This window comes from Ambystoma mexicanum, chromosome 4q, assembly GCF_040938575.1.
Source record: "Ambystoma mexicanum isolate Mex_15411 chromosome 4q, UKY_AmexF1_1, whole genome shotgun sequence".
NCBI lineage: Eukaryota > Metazoa > Chordata > Amphibia > Caudata > Ambystomatidae > Ambystoma > Ambystoma mexicanum.
The window spans coordinates 925,134,778-925,159,600 of record NC_090928.1 but is presented as its reverse complement, the minus strand read 5'-3'; positions in this window follow the sequence as shown (position 1 = coordinate 925,159,600).

Genomic DNA, 24,823 nt, shown 5'->3' with positions numbered 1-24,823 from the left:
ATCAAAGATTGGAAAGAACGAGACAGTTTATCAGAAGGCCTAATAGAAGCAACATTCGGTTTACTCCTATTTGCAAAAAGCGAGCATCCCAGGGGAGTCAAAACACGTTTCTCAAAACTATTCCATCTGCCAAAGAACAGTGCTCCAAGAGAAGCATAGCAAGCAGTTGTCAACGGTAAAATATGAATATACCAACCTAGCCCCTTATCCCCCTGTTGCGGTAAATGTGAGCAGACCCAACAGTTAGATTTATTAAAAATGGCATGCGTAGCATTCATGATAAGCAGTAAAGTGTTATTGTGGTACCTTTGTCTGTGCTGAGAATCCCTAGGGGATAGAGTATGCAAATGTACAAAGGGAGTAGGAACAATAGGTGCCCTTTCGGTAGGCAACAAAAGTTCTAAAGAGTGAGTTTCCTCGAGGTACCACAATCCTAAGCAGCGACTATTGAAAACCCAAATATCATTATAAAAATACAGAAATACTTTTTCGGGCCCAGGCATCTTGTCCATCGTCCCGGTTGGTCACCCCCTTATTTACAAGTCCCATACGAGCGGCAGCGGTAGCAGGCATTGTAGTCTTCAAACGGATACTCCAAAGTGTGTTGCTGGCGACCTCCCGGTTGAGCAACTTCTTAGTCCTTCCACAACCCTAGCCAACAGAATCCCCTTTCTCAAATTTGGGCAAAAAGCAAGCCATCGATGACTCTTTTCCTTCTCCGAATGCACAGCCAAACCGTGCCGTAAGTCTATCAGATGTACAGCAAAACCGTGCCGTAAGTCTATCAGATGCACAGCAAAACCATGCCGTAAGTATATCTTCGTGGTTGTAGATTGTATCTTACTTTTCCCAGTACTGATTGATCCAGAAACAATATGTCATCACTTCTTGCTGGAAGCAACATGTCGGAAACACGTGAAGGTGCTGAATCCGAAATAGCAGTTTCCGGATGCAAAATTTGTGGAGAGTGTGGAGACAAAATGGCAGCTTCCCCAAGGCTCACAGGCTCAGAGAGATTGTCTGACACACTCTCAGTGCTACTTACTGCTTCAGGATTGTTAGTTGCAGTGTCAGCGAGGGGTTCGGTTTCTTCTGTAACGTGTGGCACAGGGTGAGGAAGTTTCTTGATGTGGGACGCGTGGATCCAGTTCTTTCTCCCAGCGACCCGCACTGCTGTCTGGGTGACCAACAGGACTTGGAATGGCCCACGCCAGCGAGGTACGAGGCAAGAGGAGCGCTCAAAAGATTTGACGAGCACCCAACTTCCAGGCCGTATGCTGTGGCCCGGACCCTCTTATCGCACAGGTAAAGCTTCTCGTACCTGGTGATAAATCAAATACAGGTTTTTAGTCAACCGGCTACAATAATCTGAAAGTAATACATTTTCAACATTTCTTAATGAGCTACATTTAGGAAGGTTCCAAATATTGGCAGGTCTCCCCATTACCACCTCAAATGGAGAGAGCCCAGTCTTAGTTTGAGGGGTTGTGTGCATCGATAACAACATGATCGGTAAGGCGTCCGGCCATTTTAGTTTGGTGCCGGCACACGTCTTAGCGAGCTTGTTCTTGATGATACCGTTGTGTCTTTCTACTAGTCTGGCGCTCTGAGCATGTCTGGCCGAATGGAACCGTTTGTCAATTCGTAATGCTGTACATATCTGCAGAATTACAGCAGCGACGAAATGTGGACCATTGTCCGACCAGATAACTTTTGGCAAACCGAACCGTGGAAAGTATTCTTTTAACATGATTTTTGCAGTAGTCATGGCTGTAGCATCTTTAACAGGGAAAGCCTCAACCCATTTACTAAAATCACAGATAACCACCAGTACATATTTCTTATTATCCCATCGTTCCATTTCAATAAAATCAAAGTGGATCACTTCAAAGGGACAGAGGGTGGCCCAAAATAACCCCTTGGAGTTACTGTCCCCTTCCCCACGTTGTGTTGCAGACAAATCATGCATTTCCGGACGTAGCGCTGGGCAATTTTTGAAATTTTGTCATTTACCCAAACTTTCTCTAACATTTTTGTCATCTTCTGGGCACATACATGCATAGGACAGTGGGCCATGATGACCATCATCATGACATAAGCGTCAGGGAGTAGCCATTTCCCTTCTACAATGTCCACCCAACACCCGTCATCATCAAGTTTCCCCAAGCCCTCAGCCCAACTTTTAGATTCTTCTAACGTGGCATCAGCTTGCATATCCCGTACAGACCCAACACCCTCATCTATTGCATAAGCATCTACAGATTCCCTTGAAACATACATCTCCGTAAGGATATCGGTAGCAGTTTGCCTAGCTATCTGATAAGCGAAAGCATTCCCTTTACCTATATCATCTGTAATCTTTCGATGTGCTGCACATTTCATAACCACTAACTGAGTAGGGAGCGCAAGTGCTGAGAGTAGCTGTACTATTAGGAGCCATGTGGAATTTTGGTGCCATGCGAAGTTAGGAACCCTCTCTCTGACCAAAGTCTCCCAAAGTTGTGAACCACCCCAAAGGCATGCTGACTATCAGTATATATATTTACTGCAAGCCCTTCGGAAAGTTCACAAGCTCGGGTCAATGCTATAATCTCTGCGGCCTGTGCAGAATTATGCGTGATTCAATGTAGTGATCGCATAAGCAGCTGTGGATGTAGCATCCCGAAGTTTGAAGCAGGAGCCGTCACAAAACAGCTCTCCTTGCGGATTATCCAAGGGAATATCTTTCAAATCAATTCTACCCTTTTTTTCTTGTTCGGTCGTATACAAACAATCATGCGGCACTTCATCGCCGTAAGTAATATCTTGCGGGAAAGGTAGGAGTTCAGCCGGATTAAGAACACAACACCTCTTAATTTGAATGTGAGGAGCAAACAAGATCAATTCATATCTTGTCAACCATGCAGAAGTGAGGTGTTGCGTTTGAGTTTGGTTCAGTAGAACATCTACAGAGTGAGGTACCATCAGGGTTAGATCATGGCCTAGGACCATTCCCTCACTCTGTTTTACAGACGCGGCAGCAGCAGCGACAGCTCACAAACATCTTGGCAAAGAGCATGCTACAGGATCAAGGGCAGAAGAAAAGTAACCGCACAGCCTATTCTTCCCTCCATGTTCCTGCATTAATACAGCCAAAGCACATCCATCACATTCATGCACAAACAACACAAAGGCCTTTTCATAGTTTGGTGTGCCCAAAACTGGTGCAGAGCATAATGCAGTCTTAAGCAAGTCAAACGACTGCTGGTGTACCGCGTTTCATGGCAATGGCGAAGAAATGCCCTTCTTTGTCAAAGCCAACATCGGTTTGATCACTAGTGAAACATTTGGGATCCACAACCTACAGTAAGAAGCCATACCTATCAAGGCTCTAACTTCCTTCTGTGTATTTTGGACAGACATGCCAGAAATGTGTTTTATTCTTTCAGGTGTCAATCTTCTTCTCTCCTTTGACAGGAGATAGCCTAAATAGGCGACCTCCTGAGAACAATATTGACATTTTTTAAGCAAAGCTTTGTGACCATGCTTAGCTAGATGGATAAGTAATAACACAGGGCACTCCTTACAGGCACTCTCAGAGTCAGCAGCTAGAAGAAAATCATCAAAGTACTGAAGCAAAGTACAGGTAGAGGGCAATTCAAGGGTATCAAGTTGTTCTTTCAAAGCCCTACTATAAATGCTAGGACTCTCTGTGTACCCTTGAGGTGCACGAGTAAATGTGAACGAGCGTCCCCCTAAGGTGAACGCGAACAAATATCTACTATCCTTGTGTATAGGAATACTAAAGAAAGCATTCTTCAGGTCCACAACACTAAAGTAAGTAGCTGTAGCTGGAATCATGGTTAGGATTGTCGTTACATCAGGCACAATTGGAAATTGTGGTGCCACAACTTTATTAATGGCACGTAAATCAATTATGAAACGGAATGGAATTGCATTATCGCCTTTCTTGTACACGGGTAAAATCGGACTGTTACACAAACTTCCTGAAATTTCTTCAATCACCCCACGATGCACAAAATCAGAAACAATACATTTCAAAGCTTGCTCGCCCTCAACTGAAATCTTATACTGGGGAATGCGTGGCAGCTCAATTCCATGTTTCAAAACTATCTTCACAGGTTCAATCTGTAAAACACCGACATCATTGTCGTCGACAGCCACAACCTCTCTGGTACATTAATTAATTCTGGAGGCAAAGGTCTAGTCAAGAATTGCGAGGCAGAAAATTGCTGTGGTGAAATCGTCAAGCGCACTCCATCAGAAGAACAATAAATCACTGCATTTAATTCTTTTAACAGATTCAACCCCAGCAAGTTCTCTCAGCAATCCAAAGTCAACAGAAATGGAGAATTGTCTGTAAAGGGAACCAAAGAAATAGGTACCAGCATAGAAACCGGACAAACAACTGGTGTACCAGAAAACCCTACAGAAACATTGGTTTGCCCTGACAGTTCAATGTTTGGAACCCGTGAATGATCAATGGAACATTTCTGTGCTCCAGTGTCTATCAAAAACTGATGTTTCCTATTTCCCACCACCATTTCAACGTAGGGACCTTTCTGATTGACGGGAATAGGTGTAGGTTCCAAACCCTGCTTTCGGGCAATCCTAACAAAACAGAATATCATCAAAAGGAAGCTCTTCAGATAAATATGCAGCGGAAGGATGATCAAATATGTTCCTGGTGTCCACACTCGGAGTCTGATTGTCCTGCGAGAAAGCTTGCTGAGGGTCCTGTGTAAACTGACCTCTACCAGGGCCCCCTACACCCGGGCGACCTCTGGATCACCTACCCATATTACCAAATGTATTATTTGACCTTTGTTGAAGGACGGGGCATTGTGCTCGCCAATGACCCTCTCGGCGACAATAAGCGCACTGGTTAATGTTCACAGGACCCAAGGGCACATTCCCCTGCAGGACATACTGACCTCTAACCTGAGAACTACCCCCTCTGGGGCCTTTAACAATTTGCTGCAATAGCACTTTAGTTTTCAAATCTCCTTTTTGTTTTTCAACCCTATCTTTTTCATTATTGACACGGTTCTCGTAGTACTGAGCCATGTGCAGTACTTCTGATTGTGATTTCGCCTGCCAAGCGCTCTCAGAAGACATAATTTGCGACTGGATGTCAGGCAGCAATCCACGGTCAGGCAGCAATCCACGCACAAATTTGTCCACGAACAACCTTTTCCCAGACTCTGTGCCTAGGTCTTGTCCACTGAAATCCGAGAATACCTGTTCGAACCGATTAAAAAAACTCGGTAGCACCCTCAGACTTTCCTTGGACACAGGCCGTAAGCTTGTCCCAAATAATTATCTTTACGGGAATTATGGTTTTTAATTTAGCAACGATTCTGTCAGGCAAAGTTAGTATCACCTGAGGCGGTCTCTCTCCCACTGGCCTTTCTCCGTCAAGCCTAGTTATGTTAATCCACGTATCTCCCAACCCAGGTACGTCATCTATAGTTCTAACCTGTTTCCACAAATCTACAGGCGGGAGTACAGGAAACAACAAATCAATGTCGCCTAGGGTGAACACTGAGGACTGCAAAACGGACTCTATCTCTTTATAGAACCCTGTCAGATTTTTCCTAATGTCAGGAATAGACTGTTTAATGGTGTTCACTTCCTGCCGTGAAAACGGGACATGAACAAACTGTGATACATAATGTGCGGGAATGTCCACAGCAACTATACCCCGTGCAGCATCAGCCGCAACCTCGGCCTTTGGGACAAATGTTGGAGGGACCTCTCTCATAGGCAACTGAGAAGTAGGTGACTCTGAACGCTTACTAAGCAACAGAGCTAAATCGAGCGCTAAAGCAGTCGAAGAAGTGTCAAGTGAAAAAGCTCTCTTGTAAATACACAATAGCTCTGTGGGACAACTAATCTTCCTTTTTACACATTCATCCTGCAGGTATTCTACCATTACCTGTATCACTTTCCTCTGCATTTCTAACGTATATTGACTGTATGTGTCATATACCTCAACTGGAGTTATCGATATGTCTGAAATCCATGACACGGAAGGAACCGTTTCTGTACATACATATTTTCCTCCTCGTCATCCTCGTTCTGTAACTTTTCTAACTCCTTTCTATACCCAAATAACCTCTCGGCATGCTCATTTACCTTCTCCACAGTGTCTCTAGAAATCGCTAGAGTATTTAGATCCCTTAACCCTTGCGGAACATCCGCATTATTTAATCTTCCCCAAATTATACATAACTGAATCCCTAAACCTTCAATAAAAACATTTTTCTCAGGAAAACTATCCATATTACAAAGTGTGGCAAAAACACTAGCTTGATCATCCTTCCCCATACAATGCTTAGCCCATGCAATTAACTCACGTTTCTTCTCCGGTGGTACAGTATTGCGAGTGACAACCTTTGACCCTGCACCTCGATCGATTACAAGTGACTTAGGACCACTTGGAAGAGAGGGAGCAGGCAAATTTGATGGAGGTTCTATAACTGGTGTGATAAAAAGAGGTGGGGGAGCTGGAGGAAGGGGAACATTAGGCAGAGCAAGAACAACGTGAACAACAACAGGTGGAGCAGGAATAACAGGAGGAAGAGACAAAGCAGCAGGAAGAGGAACATACAAAGGTGGCGCAGAGGCACCAGGCCTTCGTTCATTTAATAATTTGTCAATAAACTCATCAGAAATATGAAGATCTTTAGAAGGATAGATTTTCTGAATACCAAGTGAGAAAGCCCTATCCATATTTTTAGTCGCCTCAGACTGTTTGTCCTGATCATATAACAATGCTTTTTCAGCGTTCATTTTATAACGGTGCGCATGTTTCTCTCTACTTTTAAGTTGTTGCAACACTTCTTTTTTCCAATTCTGCAAAACATCAAATGCTGCAGGTCTAGCCTTTTTCTTTAATAGAATTGACTCTAAATACTGAATACGAGGGATTTCAAAACTACCATTGATTGGCCACTGAAGTTCGGATGCATGTCTGGTTTGTCTGTGCCAAATGTCATTAAATACTATACTTCCAATGCCATGCTTACAGTACATAGTACATGCCGGCGACCCCTCCTGTGGTGCTGGACGGCTACATTCCAAAGATTGTCTATCACTGCGGAATAATGCCCTAAAGCAAGTAGACAATTTCCCAGGCATATCTCAAATTCTTGGTGTTACCTGGTCAATAATTGTGTCTGCAGATACAATGTGCCAAAATTCAAATTGTCAGGATTAAATTAAGAATCGGGTCACGACTCACCTGACCAAACCTAAGGATGTCCGATCGGATTTCTAAGAATCTTAACTAACTAATCTTACCTCGTGTATGGCGATTTTGGTAAAATCTGCCCGCCTCGATAAGTGGACCCCCGTCAAGATGCCATCTCAGACCACACGCTTATCGTCATAAGATCAGGTCGTGCAGCGCTGCTGAGGTGTCGCGTCTCTTTCAGTGGGGCCCCTTATGTCACACCGTCCAATCACGGTCCGATAGCGTGTGTCAACCTTCAACAATCCGGCATCAATCTTGAGGGTCCCTATTTGGGCAGCAACTGTGAAAACAAAATCAAAATATCAAGGCTGAGTACCCCAAAAGGAAATACACCGAACACGGGTTACAAAGGATCATACAAAGTACTTTATTTTATACTGAATCCAGTTACAAAAACAGAGCAAAATCAGATAGCTATCGGCCCTCAGTACAACCCAACGAACTCCAGCGTGATTCAGTGCATTCAGTGAGAGACGTTGTACATTAGAATGCATTCGCTTTTTATACACTTGGTGGGCGCAATGTCCAGCCGTACTGCGGGTTAATATTCCAATTAATACATCGCCGATCTAGGGTTCGTGTCAAGTCTCGAACAACCGCATATAACTGGTTTGCCTTTAGTACATGTATCAACAAGCCTACGCAATAACTGTGTATTAAGTTTTTCCGTGCAGGCCTTCTCAAACATTAATACAATGTAGTTAAACAGATGTTCTACATTCAGTATTTGAATACATTGTTTCAACATATGCTCGTGGATTAGTTTCATTACACGAGTAATCCTTCTACACACAGGTCAACGAAGGACAAAGTCTCAGTTCACGCCCTCAACAAGTGGCCTGCAGGCAAGTTACATATTAGCTATGTACAGAGGTCAAGACGGCCATGTTGTATTCTGGAATGATATCGTCCACCATTTTAACTCACAGGGTGACTTTTACAAAGCGAATCCTAAAATGGCGGTTTGACCTAAAATGGCAGCTTACATTGATTTAAGGTCAGGACCTTGCAACGTGGATTTCTTTCGCAAGCGGCTTTCGAGCAGCTTGGCGTAGGCCAATATTAATATATTTATTACAATAGGAGGCGCGATATGCTTTCTCTTTCGACACTACAACTCGCAGTAGCCATGGCGGTCATTAAATGCACAGCGCATACTAAGCGAAGAGATTTTATCTCTTGCAAGACTGAAGGCACAGATGTTGAAGCCAAAAGTGTTGCATATCCCCCAGAAATTAAGAGTTTTAATACTGAGAGTATTAAAGAAAATTCAGTTGCAACTATATTAGTGCAAGGAGGGTTTAATAAGTTGTCAATAATCTAATGAATAGAAATACAGGGAAGCGCACCACAAGAAGAGCAAGAACTGTGGAAATGAAGGGGATGTTCTTTATCCCCACGGAAGTATTATGACAACAGGACAGCACTGGAAAACCAGTCATGCCATTAATGTATTAAAAGTCGTGCTTGAACAGCTGCATTACCACACATATGTAACTAGAGAAAGTCTTGCTGCTAATATTGCATAAAACTGGTTCATTCCTAATGTTTTGGAAAACATTGCACTTTTAGTGCATAATGTGTCAAAAGTTTACTGCTGGGCATTCACTAAGAACAATTAGAGGATTAATACCTCAACCGAATGGTCTGTTGCATTGTTAGGCAGAATTATATGCAGTACCCTTTGGGAACACCACACACAATTAAGACTACAAGTGACAGTACAAATTCACCTTTGGTACAAGCCTGTACTACACAGTAAAAGTGGTAGCGATGGCTGAGCAGCCAGACTTATCTCAAGAGTAAGTGAGCAGTATCAAATAGTTACACAAAGGACAGCAATTACTATGATTCAAACAAACACTGACTCAAGGTTTCTGAGTAAAAGAATATACATTTATTTACACATCAGTTGTATAATATTTCAATAAAGTAAAGCAGTTGAAAAATCACGTTACCAATACACCAAACCACTCCCAATACTTTCCAGACAAGTTAAGCTCACAAAATGAAGTGGGAGCAAAATGGCACTCTAGTACTTTAAAAAGGGAGGGAAAGACACAGTTAGGCAGAAATTGAGCAGCACCAACAGGCAAGTAAGCAGGGCAATCTAGAAAGAGGTGAAGCCAGTGACGAAATCAAATCAAACAGGCTTAGGGCCAAAGTCAATAGGACAAAAGTCATTTGCTCAAGATCACACAGTTCAGGGTAGTTTGCGGTTAAGTCTTTGCCAAGAGTTCCAGACGAAGTTGGTAATCAGAAAAGTTAGTTTAAAGAGAAGAGAAGGACAAGCCCTCGAATTGGCAAAAGGTTTCACACACCTTCACCGCGGCTGAACGAAACGCACAACCGGAATTGCACAGTACCTTTAAATGGAGAGGAAGCTGTAGCTGAGGCAAACGTCCCTGGTAGTTCCTGCAGGCTCATGGTCCCTGAAGCGACTGTCAGACTGACACGAAGTATGAAGACTGGAGGGTCCTGCACTACCCAGGGAAGAAACCAGCAGCAGAGCAAAGCAACAAATAAAAGGTGCGCTCCTTAAAACCCAAGCAGGGTCTGACCTTCCTGGCTATCCCTCTCACTATAGCTCTGTACAGCAAATTCGATCAGAGGAGGGAGTCCTGGCTTGCAGTTTGGGCAAACTGGTTGGTCCCACCAGCTCTGGGGAAGAAGATTCCTGCAGGATCTTCTCTGTCATTGGAGTTCGAGGATTCGGACCTGCAGCAGGGCTTCACCGGGCGGTTCTTTCCTTGTAGGGGTCCTCTTCGTCAGTTCCTCATTGATACTTTCGTTCCAGTGGCGACTCTGCCTTTCCAGACCCAGAGACCTGCTTTTTATGCAGTTTTCCCCCATTCACACAGCTTGGCTGTCAATCATACAGCAGGGTGGCTGTCCCGCCGGGACAGTCACCACAGCCATTCATTTCAGAGTGTGAAATAGGTCTCCAAGGAGACCCTGTGCAGGGAGTCCTAAACCCTTCACTCACATCCTATCCCCCCAGGCATACAGGCACCTAAGGAGGGCTTCTGTGTAGAAGCCCGCGAAAAGACAGTGAACAAAGGAATCAAACCTGGTTTGGCGCGCAGAATAAAACACTGAAAGACTTTTACAAAAAGAAATGGTGAATAAACCCCACCGGAACTGTAATAAAACATGTATGGTCTAGCAGATTTAAGTTCGAGACTACCAAGATAGCCTAAAACAATACCAAGGTTATTTAAGATAACAGCGGTAGGAAAAATAGGGTAGTTACCACTGCCACCAGCCAAGTCTTGATGAAAAGAGAGCGAAACAATGCTTCAAGAGAAACACACAAAAAGGGATAAGTGTTAACCCTTTCCAGTACTACTTCCATGTAAGATGGTTTGTACTGGGTCTCTGGTTTTACAGAGGCTAATAAAGTTAATTTAAACTTTATGTGTTCTGGGAGACAGTAGTCAGTCCCATAAAAATGGAGTCTGAGTTGGGAAGTCTAAAAGACAACCCTGTGTCACTGCACTGAAGGTGCTGTGTAACACACAGTAAAAAGATGATGCCTGTGGAGTAGGTGAGGCTCCACAGTCTATGAATGTTAGACACACACAGCAAAAACACATGTAAGAGTGGGAAAAATAAGGCTCACACTCTTACCAGGTGAAACAAATAAATCCTAGAAATCCAGCAAAGCTGCAGTAGGTAAGGGAAATTAGCCATTCAGGAGAATTCTCCCTAACATTCAGCATTTACATATCGACGATGTCGATATGCTGCAGACATATGATGGATATAGATATCTATTAGTGGTGGGGTGTCCCTTTTCTATGTGGATCGAGGCAGGTCTGTGTACACACCATGATGCTACTTGCGCAGCAAAGGTTTTAGTGCGCAAAGTATTCCCGAGGTGGGGTGTGTGTAAAATATTAAGATCCGATAATGGGCCACATTTTGTCAATGAGCTATTCGAACAAATAGGGGTTTTATTAAGTATAAAGCACTTGTTCTCTTTGGTGTATCACGCACTAGAGAACAGGATATGTGAGAGACTCAACGACCTCCTCATAGAAAGGATTGCCAAGATTAAATTGACTTTTAAAAAGGGATAGCTGTGTTGCCTACACCTGGCCTTATATGCCCTTTGTAATCTGCCAGGATCAGACCACCACCTCATCCTGTCCGAGCTTGTGACAGGACCTCGAATGAGAACACCCCTTACACCTCCGTCTCGGATTAGGAGTGATTGCCATAGTGTAGCTCAAACTTTAGGTGATGAGATGCATGATTATTTGACATATATGACTTCCAGTATTTCTTTCATTTCAGATCAAATCAAGCGTCAGGGGGGGTCGGTCTAAGAACACAGAAGAAGATAATTCGACAAACAATCCAAGAGAACTAGTAGCACCACCTAAGTTATATGTTGGGGACCTAGTCCTGATGAAGAATTTCACCCGGAAGTGGCATGAGCCACGTTTCCATGGCCCATTCTGTGTTGAAGAAGTGTCCCCTTCTGCAGTTGAGGTACAAGGAAGAAGAGCTAGGTTGCACCTAAGTGACGTGAAAGTTTCTAAAGGCGAGACCTTCCCTCCCATCATTGCTAATCCAGAAGCAAGACAAGAAGAAGAATGCGTGCTCAGACTCGATCGATGACTAAGAAGAAGAACGATAAAGCAACGAGTGATTGACACGTACTTTATTTGGACTGGAATTCAACAGACACTCCTTATATATATTTTAGCAGAGAGTGTGAGGACCTACAAAGAATTCCAGGAATTTTGAAATTAACTTTTAGAAATAAACTGAAGCAGTTCTTGATCAGAAATTGGAAAAGAGATCAGGACCCAAATTCATTTAATTGAGAATATTTGTTTTAAGTGATAAAAACACAAGGTACCTGCCGACATATACTTTCATCGGCTTGTGGTTGCTGTGTTCATACTTCAGTCTTACCTTGCTCTTGTTAGAAGAGACTTTAATATTCACACTTTCTTACAGGATCCTAAAAATGGTCCAGTGATAAGAAGACTCCTTATTGCTATAATTGAACACATTATACAGTTGCAGAAATAAAAGAAATGTGATGATGGTACTAAAAATGATTCATGAAGAAGATGGCATGATCATAGAGAGTGAACACATTCAACAAGCAATAGAATGGTGTGAGAAATGGTTGCCTAGATTGTTATGCATGGTATATATTTGCATGATTGTTCTCATTGTCGTTCTGTACCTCATCTTTTACAGTCTCTATCATCTTAGTGTTTCTACCAAAGAAAGAGCTCTTATGATTCTCCCCACTATGAAAACAAATAATGACAAATTCTTTGATCTCTATTAGTATATTGGGAGACATAAAAGAGATGAAGAGGAAGATAATGAAGGGATAAATGCATATTTAGATAATGCAGCTCACCAAGGGAGTAACATGTGGTATCAACACATGAAAATGGTAGGGGAAAGAGCATCTGATGAGAATTGCTTTGTCTGCCCTCTCATCCCCTATTCCATGAATACAGTAAGGACTTTCATTTCGAAGGATGTTTCAGAACACAATGCAATGTGCCTCAACCATCTTGCAGCATGTGCTACTCGCGGACAGTTTTAAGGAAGTTTGGGTGACCTAGCGATGGAGATCCAAATGGTAATTTCCATACCAGAATGACTATATCAAGTCCACACAAATGGAGAAAGAGCAGGGATGGAAGAGCAAGATGCTTGTATAACCTTCTGCAGGACAGGATAAGGTGATCACTGATGAAATGAAGAGAAGGAATCGCCCTGATGTGAGAGAAAGACACAGAACCATGTGGGATATAACAAAGAATTCAAGACCACAACTGACGTCCCCATGATGGGAGAAGGGACAGCTGTCCTTATGGATCGATATTGGGCTTTTGGCTCTAGAGCCTATATGAAGTTGCCCAGAGATTCCTCAGAGCGATCAGAACATTGGTGAATTTTTGAAAGTATATGCCCATTTGAGAAAAAAGAACATCACTTGAACTTCTCCGATGGACAAAAAAAGGAAATGATCACTCAGCCAAATCGATAACAGCGTATGATACCATTCCTGAGGAGCACAGGTTGTTCAGCAAGACTACTTTGACAATGACAATTATATTCATGTCTGGAATTCAGACAGTAGCGAAAACCAAATGGTTAAAAATCACCAGATGGGACCTTTTGCAGACAATCAATGCTACCATAAAGTGATTCAACGCCATTAAGGAAGAGCTGAGGGCATACAACTGATGACCTTCCAGAATCGATATGTCCTTGATATGATCACAGCAATGGAAGGAGGAGTTTGTACCAAAATTGGGCCATCATGTTGCACATTCACACCTTCTCATGATGACCAGAATGGAACCTTGACAGAGACCATAACGTTGTTGACAGACCTGCATGCCAATATGGAAGATGAGGCAGATGACATTGAAGATGACAGCTGGTTTGCCTCTTTGTTTTAGTGGATTCCACAGTGGTTGGCGAATATATTTAAGGTTCTTGGAGTATTACTGGTTGTCAGGATTCTGTGTAGTCAGGATGGTGATTGCCCAATGCAAGAAAACGGCAAAGAAGGTGGTAGGAATGAAGATCATGATCGATGCCAAACCTGCACCAAACGCCAAGGAATTGACTGATGAAGCTGTCAGGAAATACATACAAGCCAGTATCATAGCACCTGAGGGAACAAAGTTCCTATATCTAAAGAATCATAAGAAGTATGTGGGATGATGGGTCTATTGTACCCCAAATGGACATTGTAACTACATGACCTGGAGTGTAGATGAACATGTCAAATAAGCAGGCACCCTGAGGGGGGTGATGAAGATATGGACACCAAAGAAACATGTCTTTAAGAGAAAATATCAGGATGTGGAAATGACTGAGGAGGTGGGTGAGGACTGAGCCAGAGGGGGGATTGTAGAGGAGCAGCTGCATGCCTCTGCAGGAAACCCTGCCCCCCTACCCCACATATGTTGGAGACCTGAGATTGTGCCATGTTTGACACCAGCAGTTATGGCAATGCCGCAACTTGTGTTTAAAAGAAGATACCCATTGTGACAATCCTACAGAATGTATCCCCAAAGTGATAACAACCTAAGGGACGAACTCCCTGCAGGAATATGAAAATGAGCAAAGAAAGAAACTAGTGACGTCACAAGAGACATGCACGACGTCCCGACGTACTGGCTGAGATTGTATATGGATCCTACAGAAACTAATGACAAAGTAAAGAATCAAGAGAACCTTTAAATACAAATAAACTTTGCACATGCACAAAGTGCAGCAGAGAATCAACAGTTCAATCATTGTACAGATGCTGAAACGCAAGTAGATTAAGTCAGCATAGAATCTGGCTATACGTGGTGAATAGAATGCAGCCAAAGCCACCATTGTATAGAAGCTGGACGTCGGTATCATGAAGACCAGTACCATGGTAAGCCAGGTCCCATGAAGAAGGAAGGGAAAACTATGTTGCAGCAAGAATACGCTGAATCATGGAGCTGCATGGTGAGTTTGTCTGGCCTGGAGTCAAGACTGAAGCAGCCAAGGCCAGCTATCTATTCTGTAAAGGGGCAAACGTGCGTAGGATGAATCATCCCTTGTTAAGGTGCAAATAAAGAACACCATGAGTGCCAAGTTGTATTCATTTAAGATATTTAAAACCTGCAAAATGGACCAAGTCATGCCCTACTGTCACGTGAGCTAAGGATGAAAATAGAGATCAGACTTGGAGTCCCAGAACACGAAAGTGAGTACCTGCACTCCCATGTATTCTGAAGACAAGGATACTTTTGCAAGGCCAAGTGCGAAGACAATCTTCTTGGCAGAAGGCTTGGGTTATGAAAGATACTGGGCTAATTGGGTGGGGAGGTAGTGTCATGCCCTATCTCCATGCATCTGGGTCTGGGCTTACGTGCTGCTAAGTGAACCAAATATTCCAGACATGGCACAAGCGTGCCAACCAATTGTAGTGGTCCATATAATAAAGGACCTTATAGTTTGAAAACCAATGAGAAACTGTGTATCTAATGTTTCTGAAGATTACATGTGTTAGAGGTAGGCATATGTTGTCCACCTGACAGTGGGCAGCCAATTACAATCTTAGTTCCTATAGATAACATACTTCGATGTTCCCCTTAAGCCAATCCCTATTCCTAGAAGGTTTTTCATTATTTGCTGCATAGTATGACATCACCTCTGATGTATTTCTGATATATAACCTTTGTTTTTTGAAAAGATTGCAGATTGTTACGTATGTTTGTTGATGTGCGTTGTAACTCCCTGTTTTAGATAATTGTTGATAAAACAGTACTTTGCCATCTTCCTGAGTGTGTTCGGTTATTTGGACTCACGGTTATTCTGTGTGATCCCATCCATTCCATGCACATTCCTAAAGGGCCCTAAGCTCATAGTGACCAGTGTCATCTTGGAGTCCTGCACCTGCACCTGAAGATGAACTTTAGTAATGAAGGTGAAAGGAGGAACGTTGTGGTCCTGTTCCAATCCTGGATGAAGGCGTCCTTTGCCATGGCCACAGGATTCAGTTTCCAAATGAAAAATCAAGGGAGCTAGGTGTTGAGGCATGACACAAACAGATTTATTTGAAAAGGACCCCAGATATTGAGCAGGTCAGGAAAAACCTCAATGGGCAGTTGGCAACCTGCCAGATCCTGCCAGTGCTGTGAGCCCCAATCCGCAATGGATCTTGGAGAAAATGGGAATAAAAATGGATTGTACCTTCAACTGACAGGCAATGCGTAGCTCCCAACATATCTTTGCCAGCTCTTTAAGCTCCTTATTTGCCCCAGCTTGTCGATATACCAAATTGCTGACTGATTGTCCATGTGTAGCTTGTTGGAACAATGTAAAATGTTTTGGCCAAAACTACAGACTACAAAGCACCCTGCACAAATCTCTAACCATTTGATAATTTTATGGGCTTCCTTGTTTCACCACAGACCTCCAGTGGAAGCCTCACCATATGAGCCCCACAACTGCCGAGTCTGGTATCAGATTTTTAGACAGGACTGAGGACAGTACCAAATATTGTCTGGCCATTCCATGCATACACTTAAGCAAGCCATCAAATCAACTCAATGTGTGCCTCTGTGATGCTGGAAATGCTGTTTGGAGGGAAAGTGCCTCCTAGTCTTTGTCCTACCACTTCTTTGTGTGTGTTTTCTGTATCTTTTCTGCCGCTGAGGTCCAGCCTGGAACTCTGGCAGTGCAGCTCTTCATTTTTCTTTTGGTGAACAACACCCATGAGATACCCTCATGGCACCCATGGGTGGGAGTACACCCTTGTGCCCCTGATGTGTGTTTTTGGGCATCGTTGTGTGGCCAAGAGAGCGTTTGAGCTAGTGGCAGCTACTTGCTGACTTGACAGTGGCTCTCAGTGTCTTCCATTTTTGGGATACCCAGACTCTGCTATAGGAATGAATAGATTCCTGGACAAAGGCAAGATGCCCACTGTAGCCTCTTGGTTGCTATTACCTTTACACTTTGTTTCCTAAAGTCCTGGGAAGCCCTAGCTCTGTCCCTTTCTACCTGACTGGCTGTTGGGTGGAAATACTATATATGGCTCTGGGGCTGCCTCCTGTCAGACTGACTGGAGCCTTCCCAGGGGCTGTGTGGTGTGGGTACACCCTTGGGGTGGGACCTGTATCAATGGAGTCTGAAATCAACTCACATTCTGTGTTCTGGGTGTCTCGTTTTGGTTGTGTGGCATAATGCATGGGCCAGCCCTGACTGAAACTGGAGTGAATGCAGTGTAGTGTTCTGAAAGGCTGGGTGCTTACTCCAATCCACATTCTGTGTTATGGGTGTCTGGTTTCGGTGAATGGCCTGAATGCCTGTGAGCCTGATTGGCTGCCTGTCTGCATAAATGCACTTGTGTATGATTGGCTGACTGGGCCTTGGTCAGCCTGAGGGAATGGTAACACATCTGTATAACTGGGGACCACTCACTCACCAATTTGTTCTGAAGCTGAATCTTGAAACTGAAGCTGTAGTTGAAACCTGAAGCTTGAATCCAGGGTTCAGTTGGAGGAAGGAGTCTGCAGCTGCATTTCTTCAAGGAATCTGAAGACTGCTGAGCTGACCCAAGGATAGAATCAAGAGAGGACCTGGCTACGTGACCTCTTCCCGAGCTAGGAGGGGTTATCGTGCACCTGCTGTTCTTCATCGGAAGTACCGTGGAAGCCAGTTCTGTGTGCCTACTGTCCAGATAAGGGGTCTTCGTGAGTACAGAAGAGGATTGCTTGGACATCTCGAGCTGAAGAAGTCCAGTTCTGTCGCCCAGGCTAGTGAATTGTGCTTGTGACTTTGGGAAGCCAGATTGCAATGTATCGCCCAGAAGAGGGGGTACACTGGCATAGTGCTGTTTGACACCCGGTGCTGTGAAGGTTCTACCTGATCAAAGAATCTATCAAGGAACATCCCTGGCATGACATTTTACCACTTTTTTCCAACAAAGAAGATCACAATTTGCTGTGCGCACAGGAATGTCTACCAGTGGGTTACCCGCCATCAAAAACCAAAGAATACATCCCGATGGTCCAGCCTTCATGAGAGTTTGTAAGCCAGTCCTGTGGTCGAGTCCATGTTTCCAGAAGCCATCCAGAGGCTGCAGCACCTAAGAACCAAAAGTTAGTAAACCCCAAAATCATGAAACCCGATACCTACTTCTGCCACTCCAGCCATCATCACCAAAATGTATCTAAGGTCCCCAAGGGTCTTATCCTCTTCAAACAAGCCTTTTTGGAATACACAACAAGTTTCACCTTTAAGGGACACCCATAGCTCATTGCTCAGTAATTCACATGCTTTTTAAAGACTGTCAACAGTTGGTGCATTTTTTATGAATCTAAGTATTGTGTGGTACAACATAGAGTCTATATCATACTCTCGTTATTTGAATAGTATAATCAAAGTGTTATTATGTATATGTATCTATGTATCTGAACCTTATTTTATATAAAGAAGCTGTGCTTTCACCTAACATACTGCGGGGCATTCCTTTGTGGGGACTTGGGCAATCACTTTACCTAAGAGGCAGCCTGCATCATTCCTGAGAGCTTAAGCCTTGGTTGCTCATCCATTGTTATCATATATAGAACATTGTATGGGGTGCTCTTTGCCTCTACCTCAACCATGTAAGAGGGCAGAAGTACAGATAACCTCCTCCAGTCGTTATAGTTTCTGAAGAAAGTCACAACGAACTAGAATAACATGCATCAGCGTGAATCTTCTGAATCTTGTAGGGTGAATGACACAAAACCAACCAATAAAAACAATCCCAAAAGAAGGTCTCAGACAGCAGAAAAACAGGGATTCGGGGCCTGGCCTGGTGTCATTGCCTTAGGGCACCATTCTGCTAGTTCTTATTCTAGTACAAATGCCAGACCACTCCAAAGCTGATTCCTTTACTTAAAACTGGCATTGGGCATTCAGCAATATGTGAAGGGAAAATTTCCCCGACACTTGAAGCATGGGAGGAGAAGGAGAAGAGAGAGGAAGAGGGAGGGGTGTGGTGGAGGCAGTTGGTGGCTGGCATTACTTCTACTTCCCTGCTGCCATTTTCACCCCAGCATAAAACCAACAATATTCTATGGAGAGGGCCATGAACAGGCAGGCACGTGTTAGCACCCAGGATTCTCTCCTTGGAAGTCACACTCAATCTATAATCATCACCATTGGGCTTTAGATGTTTACCTGGAATTTGAAACCACCCTGTTGCTATACAAATGCCATTAATGCAATGTACCTATCCCTTAAACATGTGAGGTGAATATGACTTGTATATTAGGACTCAGCGCTAACTTCTCAGAAAGGAATATAGTTTGACTGACTCTTTCGGAGAAAGTTGATATTGTTGAATGTGTGGGATTTCTAGGATCCATTTTAATATGGACCGTCTAGCCTTATACTCTGGCTGTCCTCATTACACGTGTCCCCTGACTGCAGTGTCCTTTATATCTTAGACAATCAAAATTGCGCTTCTTTGTATTTGTAGAGTTTCTAGAATTTGGGTGAAGTGGTTTAGTATGTTTATCTGTAATATTGCAAAATGTTTTTCTTGAATATCTAAAATGTATTTTCTCAATGCGATTCATAACATCTCTACGTTGGGCAGGCAAAACGATTTTTGCAGTCACACTAATTAGCTACTACACGGAAATAGGTGTTTGCTGTTTTCAGTTTCGTATTTTACATCATTACTCTTTTTGCACCAATGACCTGTATCTAGCTTTAGTTCCAATTTGTTTTATTTGTCAGTCGCTAGTTCATGTCTGCCTTTTTCCTAATGGCCAGTGCAAAATGCCACTGACATGACCCTGTGCTTTATTTGTGCTTTAATTCTCCCGAGTGCAAGATTGCCACATGTCGTGAGATAATGTTTACTGGTGAAGTTTTTTATTTGTATTATTTATATAACAAATTGGTTTTGTGTATGATTAAATGTGACTCACTACACTGTTAAAATTGGTCTAGTCGTAGCACCATGTGATAGTTTCACTCGTCCATTGCTTAGAAACGACTCTGACATTTTCAGTCTTGTCTTATATATTATTTTCCTGTGACACTGCTAACCTAGCTTCAAAGTCTTTCTTCCAATGGCCCTCATTACGACCCTGGCGGAAATCGAAAAACGATGGCGGAAATGCAATACCGCCATCGAATAGCGCTCGGTGCGACTATGACCCGTCACCGCAAAGTACGAAGCCATTAGCGACACCGTAGTGAACGCCAACGCTAACTGCACCAAGCACGCGCGCGCGCGCCATGCCAAACCGCAAACACCACCATGGCGCAACGGTACGCCAATTCCGACCCTAGCGGACATGTACCTAACGCCATCAGGCATGGCGTAATGTACCATTCCGCCATGGCGAGAAGTACGGCATCGCGAATCAACCGTAAACGGCCCCACTGAGTGCCTGTACACCGCTCCCTGCCCACAAAGTACAACCCCCCGTAGGTGCAATGAAGCCACAATGCAACCATTGAAATGTACAAGTCACCCATGCATGGCAACGAACAAAAGAAACACAAGAGGGGCCAATGGGAGCTGCAGGGCACAGATGGCACGAATACAGAAGCCATCCCAATGGACATGACCACAGTCCCCCACCAAGAAACGCACGCAAACACAGGCACCTGTGACCAGCAATATTCCGAAAATCACATCATTCCACCAGTCCACCTGGCTGACCGGCATCTGTTACACAAAACCCAATCCCCCGCCCCTGAGCATGACAACATTCAAACAGTCATATTGGCAGCCCCCATCCCTGACCTCACTGGGCTTCGTAGGCAAATGCGCCCAGCACAGTACCACGCAACTAAACCCCGAAGCTGGAACCCAATGCAGATCTCCTCACAATACATCGCCCCCCAAATAGGCATATGCCACATCACTTGCAAAGAAAAACGCTACACGGGCCAAATCAGAATAGAAATTTTATGCACATCAAAATCACCAAGCCCATACAGCCATCAGGCCATGAACTCCAAAACACTAATCACCATTGTGGGCTGCTTCCGCAAGAAATGACCAGCCCCTACCTGTGTGTCGCCCTGTTCCCCCATGGTACACAGAGCCACATTCACGTACGAAAAGGCAACATGGAAGCGCACAGAACCGCAGGGCCGTCCCAATGGGGAGGCACTAGTCCAGCTGAAAGGCCGAAATGTTGCTCCGAGCCACCAGTACTGCGTAAGGGCATGTGGGCCATTGGCGATCGTCCCATAAAATCGTAATGCTGCTCCACTGATTAACACGAAGCAGCAGGTGTCGGGAGTAAAATCCATCTGCAGGAGTGGCATACAGATGGCAGTGGCAAAAGGGGAGGAGATACCTGTCAACCAAAAGAAAAGAAAAAGAACAGAATGGCCATCAGAACTACATTCCAACAACTCACTTCAATGATCACACGAAATCCACAGCCATATGCATGCTAGCCCACTCAAAAGGATCATCACCACCCCAAAACCACTTGCGACTCATAACCATCTATATCGAGGTGCAAACACCATCACAAACGAGTGTACCTGTGCATGCGTCTGTCAAAACAGATTCCATCAGATGGGAATGTTAACGTGCATGGACACAAGTGTCTGAGGGCGCCTCGAGACAGGGAGGGCTCAACAAGGCCAGATGGACGATGGTCCCACTATGGCAGCCCTGCATCACATAGCGTAGGGGAGGCGGATAGATCCCAAGAAGCCCTGTACATGGCAAACTCTGTATCTAATCACCTGCCCATGCATCCATCCATCATTCCCTCATCCCGGGATCAAAACGCCTGAATAATTACTCACATGACATTAGAAACATCCATTGAGTCTGTGCGTTATGCAGCCTGCTAAATCCACAGTGCCCCAGCCCGTAATTCCAGTGTTGTGAAGTAACATGTATTTGGGAACGGACGGCCTCATCGCCCACGTAGCTATTGCGCATCCCAAACTATTCATATCAATCATTGCTCCCTCGCCATGGGCCCTGTCTCAAGGACATAGAACAATAGAACGTTATATTTGCAGTCAGACCTGTGGGCATCTCCTCGCCGCTAGCTGGAAACCGAAAGCGCCGCCCTTCGAATTCCTCATTTGCAACATCACGTCGAAAAGGCATCTGTGGCCGTTTGAAATCACTAATTATTCCATCGAGTGCGGCTGTGTGTGAAAATGGCAACTGCCTTCACCCACGAATGGGACGCCCCGCCCGTCGTTGCAACTCGGTACAGTGATGCATGAGGGCCCACCGTTACTCGAGTACTACGTTCCACTGACCCCTCACAAGTCTGTTCGCGACTGCACAGATAGTATGTGAAACAATGGGACCACAGCAGAATGAACATATCAACCAATCTTACACGGCCATCGGGTACAAAAACATGATTGCAATAGCAAGATACAATTCCCCGAATTGCAGCGTTGTGCGCGGGACGTGCTCGGCCAAAGGGGAGAGCAGTTTGCACAGGTGGAATCAATCACCACAGGTGGAGGCCATACAGCCTGAAAACACATAAATTGCACAGCCAGTCTCCTCCCACAACCACACCGAAATGCTACCGGCAGGACTCGCGATGTTGGCCCTGGGGGACCTGATAGCACTGCAAGTGCTCCGACTCCAAGAAGAAGACGAACACCAACTACAACCAGCCGCACGGAGGAGACGCAGGAGGAGGAGGAGGCCAAGGCAGGGCCAGCAAGGCCCACCAGCACAGCCACTACCACCACGCAGGCAGCCCGCAATACCACGCCTCCGAGCACATCCGTTCAACCTCACTGATGAGCAGATCCACACCCTCTACCGTCTGGACCGGGACACCATAGCCGCCATTGTGGACATGACACAGGCTGACCTTGTCAGCATGATAGATAGCCCAACCGCCATCCCACCCCTACTGAAGGTGGTGTCTGTACTACACTTCCTGGCCACAGGCACCTACCAGCACACAGTCGGACAGTTGCATGGCATTTCTCAGCCACTGTTCTCACGGACACTATTGCAAGTGCTCGATGCCCTCCTGCAGCACGCAGACGACTACATCTCTCTACCACGCTCGGAGCAGGAAATAACCAACACAAAAGTGGGATTCCATGCACTTGCCGGCATACCGGGTTGCATTGGTGCCATCGACTGCACCCATGTTGAATTGGTCGTCCCACATGCCATGGAGGCCCAGTACCGCAACCGAAAACAATTTCATTCCCTGAATGTACAGATGGTGTGTGACTCCAACAGGATCATTACACATTGTTGTGCCCGATTCCCTGGATCAACCCATGATTCTATGGTCTTGAGGAACTCTACAATACCACGCTACATGGAGCGACACGCAGGGAACAGATCCTGGCTACTCGGTGAGTCTCATTACATGCATGATGATGTGGGGTATGTGAATTGGCAATGACCTGCCAGGAAGGGGGCGGGGGGGTGCGTACGTATCAATGGCATTCCACATCATACGTTTCTCGTCCACATACAGGTGATGCTGGATATCCACTGAAGAGATGGCTCCTCACACCAGTCCAGAACCCACGGGACCAGCATGAGGAGGACTACAACCATGCCCACTCACGTACCCGTGTAGTCATTGAACAGGCATTCGGCCTACTGAAGACTCGTTTCCGCTGCCTCAGCAGGTCTGGCGGGGCACTCCTGTACCGCCATGAGAAGGTTGCAAAGATGGTGATGGCATGTGTCATGCTCCACAACATGTGCGTACGTAGAAATGTGCCCATGCCCCCTGACGCAGAACTGCAAGCACCTGATGATGGTCATGATGAGGGTGGGGATGTGGCAGCACCTCATGGAGTCTGCGAGGCACCGGAGGCCCGTGACATTCGTCAGCATCTCATTGATGTATGCTTCTAGCACTCACGCCTGGTGGCTGATACATGGACACGGGACTCGTGGCACTGCGTGTGTCTGGGACATGCACAATATGGACTGTACGCCTATGATGGCCTAGTACACAAAGATCAATGTCCACACTTCTCATTGGTTGATCGTGCACTTTTTATGGCATATGTGATATCATGTTGAACACCCTATCGACCCGCCACCCAAGTGAGCCCAACACACCCCCTCCACCCTCCTACCTCCCCCCCGAACACCAGTGTCCAAAGATGCTCATTGTCAGTGGGCTGTCGCTATTGCATGCCCCCTCTGCGGGTATCAGGGGCACCCCTGCCTGTGGAGCGCAGGTTCCTTCCAGATCTACGTTGGGGGCTGCCCTGGACGGAACTTGCAACGGATGATGTGTCTGCCTGCTCACGTCCATGCATGTCCCTAAGGGTTTGCGAGAGCTCAGTGAGCACACGGCGCACTGCGGCAAGTTCGGCACATACGTCTTTGGACGTCGCATGCAGTTCCCCCCTCAGGCTCTCGGTGCTTCTCTCAATTTGTGCACTTAGCGTCTCTGTACCTCTCTCCATTTCTGCCCTAAGTGTCTCAGTTGATGTTTCTATGTCTGCCTTAGTGCCCCCACATTCATCGGCATGGTCCTTGAGGAGTGTGGCCAGTTGCTGCTGTTGTTCGATCAACTGGTCGAGGGACTGTTGCCTCTGCTGGGCCATGGCCATTTGCGGGGGTGTCACAGAGGGGCTGTTGTCCTCATGTTGCCTTGCCACAGGGCTTGTGGGGGATGGCCAGTCGTCGTCTTGTGGGTGCCCCTGCGTGGTATCCTCATGTTGTACGGGATGGGACAGACAGGGGGATTGGGACAGGTCATGGATGGATCTGACTTCGGCATCCCCGTTTTCTGTGTCCGAGCATGCTGCCATCAATGGGGTGTCACCTATGGTGCTGCTGCCACCAGAGGCAGTGCCTTCTGTGGCATCCATTGGGGGGACCTGTGGTGGTGGTGTTGTGGGCATGCTGGCTGCTGGGGTGCCTGTTGATGTTCCCTCCTCTGTGCTGCCACCTGATTTGTGCTGCTGCCGTGTCTTGATGCGTGCAGCTGAGGTGGAGGGTCTCTGGCCGTTGGTCTTGGCCCTCTTTGCAGGTGTGCTGGTAGGGGTGTCCTGTAGCTCGTCGTTTGGATCGGACCCTGTGGTGGAGTAAAG